The 21,233-nt window shown below is 44.4% G+C and overlaps 1 protein-coding gene across 2 annotated transcripts in view; it reads left to right on the top strand.

Annotated features, from left to right (window-relative positions):
* LNX1 (ligand of numb-protein X 1) overlaps positions 1-21,233 on the top strand; it is a 170,625-nt gene that overhangs the window by 47,357 nt on the left and 102,035 nt on the right. The window contains exon 2 of one of the 2 annotated variants that reach the window (XM_066387195.1): positions 13,108-13,239. The gene's annotated coding sequence lies outside the window, so the exon portion shown is untranslated. Of the gene's footprint in view, positions 1-13,087; positions 13,240-21,233 lie in introns of those variants that run through there. The other variant, XM_066387196.1, reaches the window with a different exon arrangement.

The raw sequence follows: 21,233 nt of genomic DNA, 5'->3' as shown, positions 1-21,233 counted from the left end.
CAGTCTCTGGGAGTTCCTGGGCTACTTCCTGTGGCTTCTCCCTGCCTTCACACTCCCTCAGCGGCGTGGGCTCTACCAGTTCTGCTTCTTGTCCACTTGGCATTTAAGTCTAGACATTTCAGCGGTCTTCTCCAAACACTCCCTTGACTCCAAGCATTTTGTGAGTATTAAGGGCTTTGATGAAAGGTCACTTTTCATTTTGTCTCAGTTCACTTTTTCTCATTCTCCAGTTTAAGGAGGACGTACTGTGCTTGTGATGAGAGAACAGATAGAGAGTTCCCCAGCTTTAGGAGCTAGTATATTTTTAGTGGGGCCATGGAAAAAGTGATATAAATTCTTTTCTAGGAAGGCTTGAACAACATTCAGCAGCCCATCAGCAACTTTGAATAGACCTACCATCAATTTGGTAAATCTCCTACCATCAAATTCGCAGAACAACAAATGGGGTTTGTCAGCTCCCCTGTTTTCTGCACCATAACCATAGATCCATAAGAACTGTTCATATGTACGGTGGCCCTATGTCAGTGGAATGGGCATCAGAAAGAAATTGTTTTCTATTTGTGAAACCATTGCCAACGATTCTAGACAATATGATAATTTGTGTAACTAGGGATGGTTTCTAAAATATTAACAGTCAGTACAGCACAGGCATCAACCATCAGAATAGACCTGCCCAATGGAAACGTAAGTCAGGAGTAGAGATGTGGACACCGGCCGAATGCCCTGCCTATAACCCCCAGGCAACTCCACATTTATACCACGTGATTCTTGTTTCTTTCCCTTTCTGAACTGTACTTTGTTCACTTGTGCTTTCAACAAAGACATTATTAGGCTTCTTTATACGTTTTCCCAACCTTTCTCAGCTCCTGTCCTATTGTCACTCACACAGATATTTTCTCTAATAGAAGCCCTTGCTCACCTCAGCATCTGTTCCTCACAGGACCCAGACTAACCCCCAGTGGTTGGTGTCAAGATCACAGACAGTAGAGCTCACTTGTTACATTTGGATCCGTTCCTACATCATCACTACAAAGGGTAACTTCATTTCCATTACTTTGGGCATGTGCTTCTACAGACCAGTGACTTCTTTTTCTCACTCTGTCCCTCTCTCCATCATACCAGTGGAATCCTAAGATTTCCTGGTAAAGATCCCCTTTTGCTTTTTTATGAACGCTCGTGTGATCATTTCCAGGGCAGACCATGGTGGCTAACAGAAGACAGCCATTTAAGCAGGAATAAAGAGCGCAGTGGTATACAGACTCTATAGAACAGGGAGATTTGTGGGAGGGGGTGGAGAACAGGAAGAAATAATGGTAATCAGTCTGGAGAATTTTCTTTGAGATCACTTGCACTTGGGAATGGCCTATTGGTGACCCCTGGCACATGGTTTATGGTCCCTTTATTCTAGAGAAGCTGCTACCTTAAGTGGGTTGAGGATAGACCTGGAACCTCACGGATCTTCCACATCAAGTTCAAAGGTGTGTGCAGCAGCCCCGAGGGGCAGAGATGAGGAAGAAACATACCACACACACTACTGTCCCCTCGGCCAAAACCCCACAGCTACATGACATTGAAGAATAAACATCCCGGCACAGTTGGCTTGCTGCCATACTCAGCGAGTTGACGGGTAGGTGGAAGGAGCATGAACAGTGTTAATCCAGGTGCAGCCAAATCTCCTAGAAGAACTCGCTGCCCTGGGGAGACACTTTAGTGAAAGTCACCGACACAGCCGTGTGAGCGTGCCTGTGACAGGACTTGTCAAAGCTGCGCCTCCAGTCCACCTTCCGAGACAACTCAGAGAAAGTGGGTGAGGATTGGAAGGGCGGCCCTCCTCCTGCCAAAGGGGCCACGCCACTTTAGGGGTACAACCTGAACTGGAAAAACCAGCCAGGCCACCCTGGGCTGATGGCAGGCACTGATTTCAACAAAACCTCATATTAATACGGGATAAACAGGGAACTTGCAGACCTGGGGCCTCTATGACCAGTTAATAGCACTGTTTCGAGCTCTTAGCTCTTCATAAAGGTTCATTGAATTGAGCTGAAGAGATTTGAAGAGAAAATGCAGGCCTCTTGCTAGGCATGCTCTTCTCCCCGGGGTGATGGGTGCCTGCTGTCTCACCTGGACTCTAGCCCCTTGGTTACAGTTAAAGCCAGCATTTCCAGCTCAGGATTAGTTGAGCTACTCAATAATGGTAGACTCCGGGAAGGGTCCATGATGATAGCAACCTCACAATCTCTTAATTGGCAAAGAGCAGTAGGAGAAGAGAGCATTAATTACTCAGTGATAATCTAAACTTTGCACTGGAAGTGCAGCTTCCATGCTGAGCTGGGGAGGAGATGGCTGCCCCTGGGGTTGGAGTTACCAGAACTAGACATGGGGAAGCCCTCCCACCGCATTGTCTGACCGGGGTCCACTGCTCCATCTCGCTGTGGCTTCATGACCGCCAGGAAATCTACCCTTGCTTACTTCAGGCCCCACATCACGAATTAGTGGCAGGTGCTCACAGGGTATTCACCTCTAAGAAGGATGAAATGAAGAAGGCACTCAATCAGATTCACTGTCCAAGTTAAAAAGAAGCATCTTCATCTGCTCATGATGTGAGAAAAGTTCAATGACATTTCCTTTGCTGAGACTTTGTTAATCAGAATCTGACCAAGGGGCCATCTCCCCAGTAATGGTGAGTGGTTTCCATGATATTCTCTTTCTTCTGCATAGTCTTTGGCTTTGGAGAACGAAAGGATGACTTCTTGGCAGGGATTCCTGTTTTCTGAGGCCCTGCCCTGTCTTGGATGGAAGTGAAAGGTCCCCACCTAGAAAGTTGGCTTCTCTTGTGCGTATCACACCCGGGGAGGGCAGCAACATGAGCCTCCCCTCGCTGTTGCCTTTTCCACCCCGTCCCTATTGGGACATTTTTTTGTGAGTCACTTTATGTTATTAGTTAGTTGTTATAAATTTTCAACTCCTTCAGGAAAAGTTTGAAGACGTTGGGCTAAGGCCTGGGAGAGCACCATGTGAAGCAGCAAGCCTGTGGAGGGGTGTTATGAGGAAGATGGTTATTTGTCCTTATTCACTGAGTGTTGAAGATGCAAAATTAATATTAAATGGGAATTAAATTACAAAACAATTAAAAAGTATATGAAGTTTGAGGTGGGGCTCTTTAAAAAATAGGTTTACTGGCATTGCCAACTCTACTTTAAAGGGATTTCAATTTATTTAAATACAGATGTTACTGTCACCTGACAGCACAGTTCTTTTTCAAATTGTTCTCTTGAGATGCCAGCCAGGCCTGACTATAGGCACAAAACTCTGAGCCTGCCTTTGAGAAGTAGTCTTTCTAACCACTCTGCATTTGTGAAATTGTAAAGCCGCAAAAGATCTCAGGTCCTCTGGGGTGACACATACAGATTCTAGAAGCAGGTTCAGTCCCTGTTCCCGTGGGCCTCCTTCTCTGCCCAGCCCAGCATGGCTAAGGGCCAGGACACAGCTGTGAGGGCTCCTGGGAAGACAGTGGGTTCTACCGTCAAGAACTACACTCCAATATCGGCTCCATCATTTACGAGCTGGGAAAACCTGGGCAAGTATTTTTTATTATTTATTTATTTTCCAATTTATTTTTTAATAGTATGTTAAAATAAAACATACAGTACTGTTTTATTTTAACACAGATAAAAAACACTCCATTCCAAAGAATTCCTTTAAACAATAGCTGCCGAGTTAGGACTCAACACACTCCTTTACCTGATTCCTCAGTCCATAGCGTTCATTTCTACCGGCCTAGAGTCAGCTGTTTCAAGCATTTTTTCCCTAAAGGTAAAATATATATATATTGATATATCTGGGCTGAATTCAGTTTGCAGTTTGGAAACTGAAGACTGCCATGAGGGATTCTGTTTGTTAAAATATACCCCGATAGACAGCCTTCTCCATCGAGGTAAGTGGCGCGTCCCCATGAGCAAAGAGCTTCTCTTTGCTCCTTCCTTTACAAGAATCCATGTGCTCTGGTTCATTTACAGAAGGTGGCTGTGGTTTTTCCGGGAAGCTACTGCCTGATGAGGGAGGCGAATTTTCTTGTGTCCGAAATTAAGGATCATTTGTGCAGAAATAGACATGAGTAACAGAGTATTAGCTGTATCAATATCCTGATGATACCTGGGCCTTCACCAAAACGGTAAAGTGTTGCCAAACTAGCTTTCCTTTGTGTTGGCAGAGCGCACACCATGATATATGGTCCCTTTCTTCTCAGCCACGAGGCTGGCACTCCCGCCAGAGTCTAGAGCAGGGGTCGAGAACCTATGGCTCGTGAGCCAGATGTGGCTCTTTTGACGGCTGCATCTGGCTCGCAGAAAAATCTTTAATAAAAAATATAATAATATTAAAAATATAAAACATTCTTCATGTATTAAAATCCATTCATTTCCTACCGCTCATGTTCATGGTTGCGGGTGGCTGGAGCCAATCACAGCTGTCCTCCAGGACAACACCAAATTTTTATTGGATAATGCATAACGTACATGAGTCGTTGTATGGCTCTCATGGAATTACATTTTAAAATATGTGGCGTTCATGGCTCTCTCAGCCAAAAAGATTCCCGACCCCTGGTTTAGAGGAAATGGGCAGGAGGCGATGAGCCCATTCAAGCGCATTAGTGTTGTCCAGTGGGGATTTTTCCATTTTTCAATTGACGCAAACTTTAAAACCACCCTATTTGAAGGAGGGGGAAGATCTATTTCCATAAGAAAATGTTATATTTACCAATAGAGTTTCTTTTTGTTGCTATTATTGAATTTATTGGGATGACATTGGTTCACAAAACTGTACAGGTTTCAAATGCACAACTCACCAAACACCATCGGCTCACCCCATAGTGTGCCCTCCTAGGCAAGTACTTCTTAACCTGGAACCTGTAAATGAGAAAAGACAAGCCCACTTCCCTCCTTCACGTACTGCAACTGTACCATTCCTTTCTTGTGGCAATTTTCATCTTGTGCTTTAATCGTTGATCTTGACCTATGCCTCTATTGACTGTGAGGTTCTGAAAACAGAGGCTTCTCCTCTTTGACACTGACTAGGATATTAATGGTGCTTAATAAATTTGTTGAATAAGGGAGGGAATGAATGAATGAATGAGTGAATGAGTGAATTATGGGTGTCCAGGTAGTAGCATTATTGTGAAACTTGGGCTAGGCCCTGAGGATCTATGAAGAGTGTGTTCCCTGGCTGTCTGCAGAGAAGACAGTCTTTTAAAAAATACAATTAGTAAAATAACTGTTGAAGTAGCATGTGGGGAGAACACAGAGCAGACACGGATACCTACCTGCTTGGAGAAGCCAGGGAAGGTTTTGTGAAGGAGATGGCATTTGAGTTGAGCCCTGAAGATGGAGTAGGAGTTTCCCAGCCTGAGCGAGCAATAATACCTGAGTCTCAGGTGTGCCTGTGACCAGCTAGTCATATTGGACAAGTTACTTTACCTCTCAGTGACTCGGTTTCTTCATCTGTTAAGTAGAGTTCATTCGTGGGGTTTCTGCCAGGATTCTGTAAGGAAACGTAGACGAAGTGCATAACACCGCTCCAGGCAAAAGGAAACGAGCACTGAGTGCTGGGCGGAACTGCGTGGGGAAGCCCCAGGAGCGGGAGACCCTCGCTGTTACAGGAACCACAGGTAACCAGGTTGCGGAGGGCACCCAAGGGGGACACCAATAAAGAGTGTCTCTCTTCCCCACCTGGGTTTGGGATAGTTTTGGAAATTCAAAAGAGCAATCATGAGGGCCAAAATATCGCGTTTAAATGGCAATGGCTACATTGGAGAACAAGGCCCGAAACAACGAAGGCAGAGCTTGAAGGCACCCAGACTGGGCAGATCTGGGCCGGACCGCTTCTCAAACAGACGCCTGCCCAGGAAAGACTCAGAGCAGGGAACAGCTCAGGAAAGGGCTCGCTCACTCTCAAGACAGAAGAGGGAGGAGCAAAACCGAGCCGGCCTGGTTTTCTTTCCCATTTTCATCAGGGACACTGAGGGGAGAGTGAGTACAGTGTGGAGCGTGGTCAGAGCTTGCTTTGGAAGCTGCTTTTCTATAGAATGGGGGTGTTGAGAGTGCTCCCCATTAACACAGTGGTACTAGAGCGTGGCAGCTAGGGCCGTGATGGTGAACCTATGACACACGTGTCAGCACTGACACATGTAGCCATTTTCAATGACATGCGGCCGCATACCAGAGAAGTATGGGGCCACATGCCGAAAAGGACATTTCATCCTCGGCTCCTGCACAGCCACTAAAACATTGTTGTAGTGTAGACACTGTGCCGGAGGTCTGTAGGCCAAAACAACAGAACTCCCGCACAGAGCGTCTAGTTCTGGGACTTCCGTTTAGGCCCTTAGGGGATCTTTGACCTCACTTCTGGCCAGTGGAGCAGGGAGCAGTGGAATGCTGCACGTGGGGGGGAGACACGCATCTCTGGGGGCCCTATGATCACCATTTCCAGCAACCACATAACCACAGCAACCATCATCCAACCTACTGTTCTGGGCTGTCGTGGATTTCTAATTGATGATCATTACTGAGATAAGTGAGGGGGAGGCTGGGAGAGGCGAGGGCCTGTGCTATGGGTGCTGTTTCCCACCTTCAGAAATAGCGGCAGCCATCTTAATTTACATAAGATGCAACTTGCAGAATTTCAAGACAGCATCTGGGCTCAGGTGTTTGTCAACTTGACGTCAAAGCTTGAGAATCTGGAAAGGTGCCACTTGGAGAATCAAGAGGAGTGCCACTATGAACAGGAAATTTGGAGTGCCTGGAACCAATTACCAGACACTTTTAGCACCCTGAAAAATATAGCAATGGCTTTACTCACAATTTTTTCTTCTACATACTTTTGTGAGACCTTATTCTCAGTGTTAAATAATATCAAAACCAACAAAAGAAACAGATTGACAGATGAAGTTAGTAGTGCTTGCTTGAGCTTGAAGTGTACAAAATACAAACCTTCAATTGAAGATTTAGCCAATGAAATTCAGCAACAAAAAAGTCACTAATAGGCAGGTTAGTTAAAGAATTCCCCCTCCCCCTCACTTATCTTAGTTCACGGCACCCCACACAAGTTAAACAATATCAAGACCAACAAAAGAAACCGACTGACAGATGAACAAAGAAGTCACTAAGCAGGTAAGTTAAATAATTAGTTTTTGGTTTACTAAATATAGTTATATATTACAATTATACATTTTTGTTATTTAAACTATAAATATTGTGAAATTATGGTTTTTTTCATGAAGTGACACACTACCTGAGTTATACTCGGTTTTTTGGTGAATTTTGACACACCAAGCTCAAAAGATTGCCGTCACTGAGCTGGGGGGGGGGGGGGTATTGTGTGGATGGGAAGGGTGTTGATGAGGTTTGACAGGCAGGCAGGGGCAACACAATTGAACTGAAGGTGGAAGGCCACTGAGAGGAAAGGAAGAGGCACTAGCTGGGTTGGCAAGGAGAGTGACAAGTGCAGCTGCCACTGCAGACCACACCTAGTGATGCCAGTCTTTATGCTTATAGAGAGGGCTGCCGCCATGGTTCCTCCAGGTCATCAGGAAGTTGAGGAAGCTGCCAAGGAAGTGGCATCTGGGCCAAATAGGCTTGAAGTGACAACAGTGAGGACTGGATATTCCTGGGCCACCTCCAGGAGTCCAGAAACCAGGGATCAGAATCCAGAGAAGAAGGCAAAACTGAAATAGGAGCGAGAATACAGCAAAGAGTAGCATTCTCATATTTTTTTTGAAATGGAAGCTTTTGGGATGATAAAAATATCCAAGGGGTAGCCCTGAGAGTGGGCAGCTTAAGAGGAGTAGAGGTAAATGTCCTTGTAGTTGAGGAGGTCAAGGATGCTGGAGGCGTCATCTAGAAGGACGTAGAAGCCCTCAAGATGGGGCTAAAGTGAACTAGGAGAGACATTTTACATCTTTTACATCTTTAAAGATGGCATTTAGTCATTTATAGTGGATATTTATAAAGGAATCAATAAAGAAACAATGATATGACAACCTCCAAAATAGCTACAATCATCACAAAAATATTGACAAACCAACCTGGTTTGTGGAAGAATGGGGTCATAGAAACATAAAGATATTTACAGTTGTGAGCCATCTCTAATAACTGAGGTACTCTCTCTCCCCCCAAAAGTACACAAACCAGAGGAGTGTCTGCTGCTAAACTAGAGCTCCAAAGAATATCCTAGAAGCCCATCTGCAAACCAGGCAACACACAGGCTGTGAGTGTGGAGAAATGCAATCTCTTCACACAGAACCAGATGTCATCTATCACATCAGCTGATATTTGTGATTATTACTGTTATTTTCCATAATTGCCCTTCAGGGATCTGCCTCTTTGCATCATGTTAAGTACTTGTAATTAGCCAATGAAAGATTTGGAGCTAAACTAGTTTTGAAAAAAAAAAAAAAAAAGACTGAGAAACTGAGGCCAATATGATGGAATGTATACAGTAATTCCATTCTCATAATGTTAAATACGTTCAGCCAAAGATGCTTTTTCTAGAGATGTGTTTTATTAAAATCAGATGGAGTATGTTCACTTTTGTTGTAGCATTCAGTTTTCTTAGACCACTCTACAAATAAGCCATAAAAAAAGAAAGAGGAAGGAAGGAAGGAAGGAAGGAAGGAAGGAAGGAAGGAAGGAAGGAAGGAAGGAAGGAAGGAAGGGAGGGAGGGAGGGAGGGAGGGAGGGAGGGAGGGAGGAAGGAGAGAGAGAGAAAGAAAGAGAAAGAAAGAAAGAACAAGCAAATGAGCTTCCAAAAAGTAATTCTGAAGGATCACCTCACGGGGCTGAGCAATATGTTCATTGCCAGAGGCAATCCTTGAGAATGCCAACCTTCATTGTGGTGATTTAGAAGGAAAAAGCTTTGAAAACAGACCTCCTTTCCCCCTTTCGATTTCCCTGTCAAGACACATAAAAGAATTTAAACTAATCAAAAAGCCCAAGTGAGCTGGCTGGTTAACGAGGACAGGCCCAACCTTGAGTTCAGAGAGCTTTCTAATGCATTCCACCTGTCTCTCCCAGGAGCAAAGTTTACAGGATATAGTGACTGCAAAGGAGGCTTGCTTCTAAAGAGAAAGAAGCTCACATAGCCGCCAAAATGGTATATCATGGACTTTTAGCTCAACATTGAAAGCGTTGTCACTCTTAATAAATTATCTCATGCCCAAAATACTGAATTTCTTTCTTTCTTCCTTAAAAAGAAAAAAAAAAAAGGCTGTTTAATCATCATGGGAAAAGGAGCCGGCAGACACTCCTCTGGTTTGTGTACTTTTGAGGGGAGAGAGAGTACCTCAGTTATTAGAGACGGCTCACAACTGTAAATATCTTTATGTTTCTATGACCCCATTCTTCCACAAACCTGGTTGGTTTGTCAATATTTTTGTGATGATTGTAGCTATTTTGGAGGTTGTCATATCATTGTTTCTTTATTGATTGAAAACCTGAATCAGTCAGTCCTGGTCCCACCTTACCCATCCATTCAGCATGTGACGGGTTCTCTTCACCCTGGCAGGATGAACATTTCATTGTCTGGTCTTTCCCTCCCCCCACCACACAGCTTCCTCCTCGACACTCACAGGCTATGATCACCCCTGCCTTCGCCTACAGTCCTGCCCCACCTGGGTCTGTTTGCCCTTCTCCAAATCCACCTCTCCAAATCTTTCAAAGTCCAATTCATGTTCCATTCTCCATGACCTCTTCCCCAATGGCACCAGCCAACACCAATCTGTTCCCAACCTGATTATCCCTCCCACTTCCTGTCAAACTAAGGATAGAAATTGCACTGTGCTTGGACTTATGTTTTGAAGATATTGAGGTTGCCTCTGAACTCAAGGGCACTATAGCCCTTCAGCAATAACTGTGAAAATAGTAAGGGGGCAGGAATGGAGAGGTGGGTGTGTGCTTAGTATTTGCTAACCTTGGTCTAAACCACCCACCTTGGCAGTGGTTCCTATTGGAACTTACTTTCACATTGTCTCGTATCACCCACTTGTCTGGAGTTCCGTGTTCTTGTGAAGTGATAGAGAGGAACAACCATAAGAGAGGTCATAGAGAGTTACAACTGACCTTTTTGGAGGGGCTCTTCAAGGTGGCTTTCCCTTCCTGGGGTTGGTTTGATAGGCCTCAAAAAGATTATTTCAGATATGCAATAGGGATGCTGGATTTCATGGTATGTTTTCTCATAAATATATCTGTAAATATATCCCTATGTATGTATGTCCTATACATATATATTCAATGTAGAAACTAGATTACTAATTAATTTGCAATTGGAGACGATTCTTCCCAGAAATTACACTCCCCAGGCCATTTCTTCAAGGCACTTCCTTCTGAACAGAGGATAGGTAAGAGGCTTCCTAGTTTCTGAGAAGTTGTCCAAGGAGCATGACATCAGAGCCTTCCTCCCCTCTCCTTCCAGCGGTGAAAGCTGGTCTGGCCTGAGACTCACTGGGGTGCTGTCCCTGCGACTCACTGGGGTGCTGTCCCTGCGACTCACTGGGGTGCTGTCCCTAAGCGAGTCCCCAGCCTCTGCGTGCTTTGGTTTTCCCAGCTGGAAGTGCAGATAGTCCTCCTGCCTAACATATAGGGTTGTGGTAAAGAGTGCTTACAACAGTAAGTAGCATCTGCTAAGCACTTATTCAGTGTTAGTTCTTTATGACTTTTATTTTTATCTTTTTACCAATTCTTTAGAAATTTTATTTCCATAATAATACAACAGCCCTAATAGAACAATGAAGCCCATGTTGATTTTTTTTTAAAACCTTTAAAGATTATTCAAAATCCAGGAGTACCTACACACGTCTTACTTGGGATGGCCGATTGTGTGAAATACTTTTGTTTTTTTTCTCTCCTTTTCTATACACCATGCCTGGGAGGGAATGCCACTCCTGGTTCAACGCCTGTTCTAAATTTTTATTCACTGGATTGTACGTGCAGATGTCAGTGTGTATGTGAATATAGTAAGTGAAGCCCCATGAGGCCCCATACCTTCGAGGCCTTTTGATTCAGCATCAATGCCCTGTCCCGTCTCACAGCTTCTTTTTCTCGGCAACCCTCCCCACTTCCAAAAACAAAATAGCCTGTCTGTGATTCTCCTCTCTCAAGTGGGACCTGGGCCCTTCGGAAAAGGTGAGGCGTGATTGACACACCGGGAAGGCAGGCTGCTGTGAAGACTGCTGGAGGGTGACCTTCCAGGTGATTCATCGGGTTGGCGGCCCGCCCAGCCCCTCCCCCCGTCCAGGGGTGTCCTGCTGATGTTTCTTAATTGAGTATCAAACTGGAGGACTGGTACTTTGTCCTGAAAGACCTGCGTATAAAAGGTTTTGCTGCCTTCATCTTTGTCGCCTTTGTTGTTTATAAAAATAAAGAGGTAGCCCCACCTACCTTCATTTCTATTGGATAAAATACAGGAGTTTTTGTTTGTTTGTTTTTTTAAGCTTCCAACTCTTCCTAGTGCACACAGTTCCCAGGTGGGGAAGGTAGTTGGAGCAGTCTGCGGTGGCTAGGTGGCTCAGGAGCGGAGCCAGCTCTCCTGCGAGGAACCGTCCAGAGCCTGCCCCACACCCTGCGCCCTTGACTAGAATTTCTTCTCCTTGCCTCGCTGGTTGTTTTACAGAGTGTCAAATGACTGCCCACACTGAGTCAAAGTCAAGACCAAGAGAAAGAATCAAGATCTTGCTTTTCCCCTCCAATCCCCACCCTTCTCCTCCCTCTCCTCCCTCCCCTCTCCCCTCTCCCTTCTCCCCTTCCCCATTTACCCTTCTCCCCTCCCCCCTCCCCCAAGCCACAACATCAACCAACCAAACAAGTGGTCTAAAATCCTCTAAAGTAGTAACAGTATTAGAACCTGTGGAACCAAAGCATTTCCAGTATCAGTAGAGGGGGGAAAGGGAAAGAGGGATACAGAATAGGGGAGAAATAAGAATTTCAATGTATTTTTTTTTCTTTAAGGGGGGAAACAGTGTTGTCTGAGCAAGCAGGCCATGGCCAGGGTAGGAAAACCCACAATTCCCCCAAATAACATACTCCAGAGACTGAAAAAATTGTCCAGAGATGCTGGACAAGGGCCACAGGAATACAAAACGTCTACATCCGATGATGGGAGTTGTTTACAATCCTCTGGAAGATGCCAAAGGGTTTAACAGTTGGGGTAATCGCTCTCAGCTGCGGTGCGGGCTGGCCTATCACCCTCCTCCAGCCTTCCCTGCTGGAAAAGCTGAAGCAACACAGGAGCAACACAGTGACTTGTCCAGGGTCACACTCTGAGCTTGGGACAGAAATAGTTCTGACTCCTTCCTCCTGGCTCTAACCAGCAGACAACGCCACCTTATTACTGTACTATCATTCAAATCTGAATCATTTAAATGACTCCTAATTGCAGGCCTATAGTGAAGTGTAACCTCCGTGTGACTCTGCCAGGCGAGCCCAGGTAGGAATGACTGGGGTTTTACAGTCTCCTGAATATGGAATTGAAATGCTGGAAGGAGTAAGGGAGGGGAGAAGCATCTGCAAACTCCACTTGGAAACTGCTGACAGTACCTCATTTAGGGTTTTTTCAATGAATTTGATGTCACCTCCAATTAGTTATCATGTCGGAACAGAGAAGCACTTGGTGTTCAAATGCCATTCAAAATGGCATTTGAGGGTAAATCTCAGCTATTTCTCAAGCAATCCATCTTCACACCCTTCCTTTTTATGCCCCACTAAATTACTGTCTCATTTTGGTGTTTAAACTCCTTTTTAACTATTTTGTAGGCAGCTATTTGGAGGTGGGGGGGCAGGGAAGCAACCAGGCGTGTATGATGTCCGATCTGTCCACGGGGCTGGCCACATGCTGTGCTCAGGAAAGAAAGTGCATTCCACTCAGCAAATTGCTCTAACTGATTCATTTGACCACGCAGAGACGCCACCTACCTGCTTGCAGGTATTCAGGTAAATGACAGGTGGGCGGGACCTACTGACTGTTTCAATAGCTAAGGTCCCAGCAATGTTTTATCTGTGGAGGCTCCCGTGATGTCACATGTTTCCTGCTCTCCACCAACCAATGCCCTCCTCCTTCCTCTAGGCACCTGTATGCCGAAGCTGAGGCCGGTCACAGCGGCAGCGGCGGCCCAGGGAGCTGCTGGATTCATCCACGAAGCATGAGGAGCTGGCCGGCTGCCTCAGCGTTGAGAGCCCCAGGCAGGCACTTAAAAAGGTGAGCTGAAACCCTCCATTTTTCTCTCTTGGCATATAGACCACTGGCCCCGTGAGGGATATGAATGAGAAATGTGAATGGAGAATACAAGCCTTGGGAGTCTGTCCCAGAGGGAGAAGCCCTTTGAGAGGAAGAGCAGAAGGATGCCTTTGACATTCTGGCTGCACAGGAAAGTTCTCCCAGGCCAGAGAGTTAATCCTTTTTGCTTCTCTTAATCATTAATCCAACCTCTGCATGTCTGGGAAGTTGATCTGATTTTTTTTTTTTTAACCCTAGAGTGGAGTGGAGACTTTTTTGAAACTTTAACTCAGTTCAGCCTGTCTAATGGGAGTTGGGAGCAGTGCCAAGTTCAGAATTGCCTTATTTGCCTATTTTGCTTTACTTTCTGCATTCGTCATGCCAGAGACAATTTCAATCAAAACCTGTGAACCGTCCTTAATATTTTTCCCCTGAAAGGTTGTTTCTCAAACAGGTCAATTCTGTTGCCCCCTTCAGACGTCCTCTACCCCAGTTTCCCTCCCTCTAGTTCTCTTTAAAAAAAAAAAAGTCTACTTTTTTTGTTGTTGTTCTTTTTAAAACCACTTTGCTGTCTGGTTAGAATTGTTTACATTCAGATCTGGACTGGCTGCCTGTTGACCTTCAGTTAAAGTAAAGACTACTTCCTCTTTGCTTACAAGAATGGAACTTCAGGTCTGACTCTTAATTTTTGGGCACTTGTCCACTTTTTCTCTCTTTTTCTTTTAGCAGCAAATATACTGAGGGGAGTGTTCTGCCAGGACCTGACTTTTTTTTTACAAGTAATTTTACCTGTAGGATCCATTTTGGTTTTCCTAGTCCTGATTACAGCCATTTCTACTTCTTTTCTTGACAGCCAGTAGCCACACTCGACACCCAATCCTGTTGTCAGAGAAAGAAACCACCTCCAAACCCAATCCATCGTGTTCCCCCCCCCCCCATGAGCTGGAAAACTTGGGAGAGAAATCTACCTCCTAGGGAGGCATTTCATTCATCGGTTATTTTTCTGAGATTTCAGTTAGCAAATATGTTTGCAAAAGAATAACCTGTTAGGAATTATGCTCATCTTCATCCACCCAGAAACATAAAGTGCATGTCTATTCTTCAAAAAGTATAATTGAAACAAGCTGAGAAAATCCTTGTCTCGGTTGCTTCACTGAGAATCGGCAGTGCGCTTGTTGCCAATTTCCCTCTTACTCCTTGGAGGCTTGTATTGTTCTTTAACTGACCTGTGTGTCAGTTCTTTGTGTCTGCGGGTGTGTTTGGGTGGTGGTGACTGCTTGTCCTTCACTAATGTTCGCACTCGAGTCAGAGTTTTGACAGTTGGGGAGAGAAAAAAAATCTCTTGGATCCTGAATCTTCTGGATAAAAACATGTCCTTAAAGTCACAAAATTCTCCCACAAGATTACCATGGTTTATGGTTCTTTGCACAGTAGTTAATTTATGATTGAATGAATCGATTCATCACTACATGTCAGCTTCTCTGGCTATTCAATGAACAAAGCTGTGGCTACCAGGTCCCCAGATAATAGAAAGGGGGAAAAATGACAGAGGCTAGCATTCAGGGTCAGGTTGTCTAGAATGCCGTTGGTCTCTTGGATAATTTGCATGTGAGTATTGTTCAAAGCGGCGAACAGAGAGTCAGTGGTTCCCTTCCTGTGATAACCCCATCCCTTGATTCAAGTGGCAATAAGGCCTGACTGCAAAACTGTACAATCTCTTCCATTTACATCCTTGAGTGAGTTACTTAACTTCTCTGACCCTCAGTTTCTTCATTAGTAAAACGGGGAGATAAGGGTCTCTACGATGTAATGTAGTCGTGAAAAGTAACATATATGGAGCGCTGAGTGACAATGTCTGGTGCCAGGTGGGAGCCACACAGAGGCTAGGTCCATTCTTCTCAAAGGCATCTCCCTGGGTTGTTTGAAGGAGACAGTCTGACCCTGTCGAGATAAGAGATCTTACGTACTTACAGTTGTTAAGAACCCTGATAGTTCTTGTTATGGTTATTAATTGTAAGTAATTGACTTCAAGGTTAACAGATCATAGAAAGAAAGCAGTCAGGAGGCAGGAGAATGCTTAAACTATGTCATTAAACAGCCAGGCAGACTGGTCCCTGCCAGCCTCCCGGCCACTGCTGTCACTCCTTCCTTCCCCCACTCAGGGCGCTCATCCCAGGACAGATCCACAGGTCTTCAGGGGATGTGTCTTGTTGCCACTGTCTATAATCTGACTTGCTGGCCACCCTTCTGCTTTTGGGCATGCTATCTCCAGGGCAGACTGGTGGGTGCTTGACCTCCTCCAATCTTGCAGGTCAACACCTTTTGCTGACACCTGGGTGAGCTGCTTGCCAAGTCACTGGGAGAAGGAGGCAGCTGGTTTGGAAACTACACTGTGCCAAGAAAGGGGGGACTGTGGGTCCCTTGAATATGACTGTCCCCTAATGGAATATCCTCTGCCCTTCGAACACCTTGAGTCACTACACAAGAAACGGTGTGTTCCCAGGCCCCTGGGTCTCTCACCCTATCCTGAAAAGATAAGGCAAGCTTTCATCATTCAAGAACTAAGTAATAGCCTAGTTGACTGAGGACAAGGGTTTATTACCTTGAACCCACTACTAGCTTAGTTAGGGGACCCTGGGGAAGAACCTCAACCCCCATGCCCATCAGCTTCCTTGTCTACCTTTTCCCAAAAGAGGAATGCTAAAATGGCGTCCTTCACAAACCACCTCTGTCCCGGAACAGAAGCTGCCTGGCTGCGCACCCAGGAGAGCAGGCCAGACTGACAGCGGAGGGGCGAGCAGTGCCTCAGTGGGGCTTAGCAATCTTACTCCTTCAATTCTCGGTGAACTGGTGCTCCTGCTCTAGAATAGTGGGCTGGTCTCTGACGTCTGCCTGGTTTCAAAACCCAGCTCTACGGTGTACTAGCTGTGTGGCCTGGGATAGGTTCTTAGCCCCTCTTTACCTCAGCTATAAAACAGAGTTACTGTGGAGATGAAGTGAGTCGAAACATGTCAAGTTCTTGGGAAAGTGCCCGGCACAATGATAGCTGGTACTAGCACTATTTTCCTGAAAGGAAAGTATAATGGGTAGGATCAGAAATCTGGGTTCCAGGCTGGTTCCGCCACGTAAATTACTAAGCTAAATAAGTGACTCAGTATCTCTTTGTCTCTGTCTCCTCATCTGGAAAATGAAATACTTATCAAACCTAGTGCTGTAAGGAGAAATAATTGAAATGATTTTATGTACATGCCAAGTACATAGTAAGTGCTCAACACATCTTAAGCATTGTTATAAATTACTATTAAAAAAAAACATTTGTTACATCAGTTACAGTTAGACATCTAAGGTCATGCTTGTCCGGTTATAATAATTATAGAAACAGTAATAAGTTGAAGGCTAAAGACTGAACAAAACAGATTTCCCTGAAAGGCCCCCAAAGGCCTGGAAGGAATGCCTGGTAACCAAGATTATCTTGTTTATCTTGGAGTTGCAGGGTAGGGTAGCTGCCAGTCTCAATGCCTGGTCTTTGCAGAACTGTGGGCAGTAGGATTCTGCGACTAAATAAACAGTGGATTCTTCTGGAGCAGTGATTCCCGGCTTCCTGGCTTCTGGTGTCTTCTTTTTAGATTTGAATTCCTCACTTAAAAGTGGAGAACATCCGGTCTGCTAGGATCCTAATGACTTAAAATTGGCCATTCTGTAAGATGCTGCCAAGAGAGGACCGAGGAGGGAGGCTCTGCAATGGGCTCTCCTCATCGCCTCAGCATTCAGGGACTTCCTGATGGTGCACAGCCATGCCTGACCTCCAGATGCTGACATCACATAGACACTTTGATGGGGGTGGCAAGTTTATAGTCTTCTGACAATGTGTCCCAAGTATTGAGGGCTTTTCAAAACTATTTGGAGGGAAGACTACATCACCCTTCTGGGATTAGTGTGATTTAATCATTTTCTATCCCCAAAGAATAAGAATTAACATGAAAACCATAATGTTTCTCAGAACAAACACATCATTGAACTGAAATCAGAAACAGAAAATGTTGGTTGTCTCCTGCAAACCTCTTATAGTCATCATCTGGTCTTATCACATTTTGTCGTAAGTGACTCTAGGAGAGTGACTTACTGTTTAGTTACCCAGAGACACACTTCAGATCAATATAAGGAAGAGCTTTCTAAGAATTAGAGTTGTCCCCAAATCCAGTAAGTTGCCTCTGGGGTACTGAGTTCCCTGTCACTGAAGGTGAATATTTCTTGGTATATTTAGCAGGTGGTATGGGCTTGCTGAATAAATAAATGAATAAATGAATGAATGAATGCCAAAGAGGATTTGTGTTTCTTTTGCAGCACATACTGTACACTTATCTGAAAATAAAGATTATATCACTAATTTCACCATACCATTTTAAAGATTAAATGAAAAAAATAATGTAAAATACCTAGCTCAGTACCTCGTTCCTAGTGACTCACTTATCTAAGAGTAATAATTATTGCTTTGTTTTATATTCTTAAAAGAATGGGAGAGAATAGATTCCTGCTTCAAGTAGAGGGTAGACAAGATGATCTCCAAATTTGAAATCCATTTATCAAAGAGTAATAATTATTGTTTTGTTTTATATTATATTCTTAAAAGAATTGGAGAGAATAGATTCCTGCTTCAAGTAGAGAGTAGACAAGATCTCCAAATTTGAAATTTACAGTTTGTATTCTGGTCTCTTTATTCAAACTCTCTCTACCGCTGATCTTCTTCCTTCATTTCTCCAGAACTCCCTCCGCTTTCAGGAAGCCAAATGGCTGGACACGGTGGATTGACGAGTACACTGCTAGCAGTGCCAGTAATTCTGTCCCACTTACCCAGGGCCATTTTTTTTTTTACATCACTAATTTGTGACTTGGAATGCATGGACTTAAATTCCGCCATTATTTTCCAGTGACTCTTATTTGCTTCTTGTGTTGATGCATTTGTCACAAGGACAAAAAAGAGTTCACCAGCAGCAGCAGAGTGGAAGGTCTCCAAGAATTTTCTTTAATGACCTCTTGGCACCATCCATGCATGGCAACAGCACATGCATGTCATTGCTATCTGCTGAGATGATTTGCATCACTTGCTGATGACTGCTTGGTCAGTCACGTGGCCTTTTTTGTATAGAACACTGCATGTTTAGGCTCCTGCATGCTCATATTAACACATGAGTCACCTAGTGTTTTCATAGTCCTCATTAAGTATTATTGTTATGCTTGTAATATGTCTTTGACAACACACACACACACCCTCAGCCAATCTATCTATGGCCTGTTTTTCGCTTGGGGCCCTTACAATTGTGGTTTAACAATCATCCTTGAAGACTTTTGTGTTATAGCTTAGTAATGGATTAAAAATAAGTTATTATGTTTTTATATTAGGGCAAAACTACTATTCCCTAAGTACGTAATAGTCTAAGTAACTGCCACGCCAATGTACTTTCTGTATTCCTAAGCTGTGTAGGGAAGTGTTGGAGTGTTTCGTTGGGATGTTTGCCCCATTTCTGGGGAAAACCCCTGGAAATACATAGCCCCTATATTAGCTTTCTAGTGCTGCTATAACAAATTATCATAAACCTGGAAGCTTAAAACAACACAAGTTTATTCTCTCACAGTTCTGGAGGCCAGAGCTTGAAGTCAAGGTGCTGGCAGAGCCTTGCTTCCTCCAAAGGCTCCAGAGGAGAGTCTTTCCTTGCCTCCTCTAGCTTCCGGTGGCCGCGGCGCTCCCTCAGTATGGCTATGGAACTCTGGTCTGCCTTCACATCACCTTCCTCCCTATGTCTGTGTCTTCTCTCCTGTCTCTGACAAAGACACTTGTTGCTGGATTTAGGATGAATCAGATAATTCAGCATGATCTCACTTGAGATCCTGAATTATATCTTCAAAGACCATTTTTCTAATAAGGTCACATTCATAGGTTCTGGGGTTTTGGATGTGGACATATCTTCTGGGGGGGGGGCATCATTATACTTCCTATATACCCCAACTGACATGCACATGCACAGACCCATCTCACTACTTATGGAGAGACTCCTTGTCCACTTAGACACTGAAATAATAGGCAAAACATAGGCAAGGAGAGTTTAAATTGGCAGCCTTTGCCACTACCATTATTTATTTCTATGTTCAAGGCACAATAGTGCTTTATATTCTAATGACCTATTGAGTATTTTCAGTCCATAGTGTGATGTATCTATAAAAGCAAATCAGTAAAGACCACCTTAGGTTGTCTTTAATAAATAAGTAGTGTCCCTGTTAAGGAAGTGGTTAGTGATGATTCTACAGTATCCTAAACTCATTCATCTACAACTGGGTAAGGGTTCACATCCAGGTGCCATGTTTTCAAAGGGACCTTAACAAACTAGAGGTGTCCTGAATGGACCATTTACTACCACCTGGAATACCCAGGAGGACAAACAGCTGGAGAAACCAGAAACAAAGAAAAGGCAAGAGAGAAACCACCAACAACACCGTCTTTAATTTGGGGAGGGGCTGTCATTTGTTACACTGAAAGGCAGAACAAGGGTCAAAGGTCACAGAAAGGAGAGAAGCATTTAGCTATTGGCAAACTGATGCACTCCCCATCGTTGGAGGTGTTTTCAGCAGAAGTTGGTAGGTCACAGCTCAGGGATGCTGTAAAGAGGATTCCTGCACTCGGTGAGAATCTAAGATCCTTGCTCAACTCAAAATCTTGTGACTTCTAAATAAATAATTTTAAAATCTCAAATACACAGTGTCACGGGGGATCACCAAACACCACTGTGTGTGTTCCTCTTCCTTGGTTGAGAAATTTGCTCAGGTTCCTCCCCCAAACCTAGATTTCTTCCCACTTGTCCACATCCCACTTCTCTTCTGTGAGCCGCACAGAAGGCCTTCTATTCCGTGAGCTTGCCTGGGCTCTCTGGGCCACACTCGACTGCTCGCTGGTCCCGTTCCCTCCAAACTCGTCCCTAGCTCTTATTTCAGAAGACCACCCTCATTGCCATACTTACTGTGTATTCTCTTGCAGTGTTTTAACATTTTTTTTCTATATGTGCGCTTTATTTTTCTAATTAGACTTAACTCCTTGAAGATGAAATTGAATTCCCTGTGGGAACTCTCACAGAATTTAAGGCACATTCCAGCATGTAATAGGTGATCAATGAGTACCTGTAGAATTGAAACACAGTCGAAAAATATTAACAATACAAGTATCTTCCTTCATCTTGTTCTTCTCTCCACAAAGGGTTATCTGTTAAAAAGTCATAAGCGTTTCCTGAAATTGTTTTTGTAGCTTTGGGTGGAAGAATACCCTGCTTCTCCTCTGACACGGGCCTTCCCGGGATCCTATGACAACCATGGGCATGAACAGAGCCCTTGTTCAATACAGAATACTCAGCCTTCATTTCAGCTGTTGGTAGGGGCGAGCTCTGTTTTACCGTGTTGATAGACCAGGAAATGGAAGGACGCTTTTTCTGGGACAGAGCTCTTATAGACAGACTCAACTATGGAAGGTGTGCCTCACAACCCAGGGGAAAGGCAGTAATCTGCCGGGGAAGGCAAAGCTCCTCTCGGCGTCACCTGGGAGGATCTGCCCTGGCTTCTTAAACTTGTCTCTAACTGATGAGCTACTTAGGACTCTTTCCACTTAATTACTTCCCTTGTTTTTCCCCCACGTTCTAAATATCTATGCTTTCAGTTATTGCCTCCAAAGGCATTACCTTGTCTTCTTTTAGTTCAATTCTCCTTTAATTTCTTGGCTATATTTTGACCTCTTTAAAGACTGTTTTTTTCTGTCTTCCTGGTGTTGCCAATGCTCCGCAGGCTAGTGTCGTTCACAGATTGCGTGAGTGAACTGCCTGCTCCCTCTTGGAGACCATAGAATTAGATATTACTTAGGAGCAGAGCTACCCCCACCTTGGCAATAGCCCATAAGCACCTGCCATCCCTCTGCTCCCTCTTCTTTTCCTCTGCAATGT

This window comes from Saccopteryx leptura, chromosome 5 (genome assembly GCF_036850995.1).
Source record: "Saccopteryx leptura isolate mSacLep1 chromosome 5, mSacLep1_pri_phased_curated, whole genome shotgun sequence".
Classification (NCBI taxonomy): Eukaryota; Metazoa; Chordata; class Mammalia; order Chiroptera; family Emballonuridae; genus Saccopteryx; species Saccopteryx leptura.
The sequence above is the reverse complement of the archived record's forward strand: the minus strand, read 5'-3'. Positions and strand labels throughout refer to the sequence as shown.